Source organism: Castanea sativa, chromosome 6 (genome assembly GCF_040712315.1).
Source record: "Castanea sativa cultivar Marrone di Chiusa Pesio chromosome 6, ASM4071231v1".
Classification (NCBI taxonomy): Eukaryota; Viridiplantae; Streptophyta; class Magnoliopsida; order Fagales; family Fagaceae; genus Castanea; species Castanea sativa.
Window position 1 is genome coordinate 50,878,634 of NC_134018.1, and position 1,293 is coordinate 50,879,926.

A 1,293-nucleotide genomic window follows, 5' to 3' on the forward strand; every position below is an offset into this window, starting at 1 on the left:
TCGTCAGCCCTACTAGAATTGAGAAAATGGTGGAAAAGTTGGTTGCCTCTAGTAAAAATGATCCAATCCTTAGCCAAAAAATAAACATATAAATGAAAATAAAGGAAAGGAATCAAAGGATAAATTCATAGTGTATATTTTGATAAAGATAAATTTATATTAACCAATAAGTTAGGGGATTCTTACAACCAATATATTACATCATTTGGTGGATTAAGCAGGCCTCTACAGATGTCTGTTATTAGTTATTATGTTATTAATAATAGCTACGAAATGAGGGGGAAAAATGTAATTAATTAGATAATTTAACTAACTTATCCTTATTCCTAAAGCATATGAAATGAGGTTAAAACCATAAATAGGCGTTCACAAATTCTAAGTTTATTTCTTACCATTTCATCAGAAATTTGTGCAAAACTTTTGGCCCCAGACCTTGCTATTTCTTCCTGTTTACCTTGACTAGCTGCGTTTTTTTCACTTAATGTCTGCAACCACATTACCATAATACTAAAAAAAAAAAAAAAAAAAAATCTCTTGACTAAATTACCACGAAGATGAGATTGACGAAGAAAGTTACTACCTCTGTTTTGTCATTGAACCAATACTCAACCATCTCTGTCCATTGCACTGGGATAACTGCTGACGGTATTGTAGCCAATACCTGTTCATGCGTCATGCCTCTTTTTTTGACTTTCTTCTTTAACTTCGTCCTCCGATTTCTCCGAATTTCCCCTAGCTGATGCATTGCCCATGCCATTTGATTGGGTCGTGCGACAATGGTGTGATCAATTATATATCGTTTCTGAAATGCAAAAGTGGAGTTACCAAAATGTAGTAACTTCATTAGAACAGGGGCTGAATATGACATTTACTTAGGACAGCAGCTGTAAATGTAGTAACTTATACTTTATTTTCATACAACTCGATTTTCACCCAACAATTTCGTTTAAACTTTTCACCAACGCTTGGCCACCCAGCAGGCGTAAGCGGGCATAATAGGCCATTCTCGTAAAACGAGCCCAACCACCGTTTGAACAAAGACCCGGCCTGATCAATTGGTTGGCCTTCAGCATTTAATGGCAACTGGATTTTGTAGTCACCAGTCATTGCCCATATGTCAACCAACTTTGTTTTGCCATGTCTTGTACGCCTATTTTCTGGTGTTGGATTTTTTGCCGGTGCTGGGGTTTGAACGTAATCATCTGTATATTCAAAACCACCAATATTAGGATTGATTTATCAAAGCTCACAAGTACTGAAAAATATCACACCATGCAAAAATTATGCATCTAC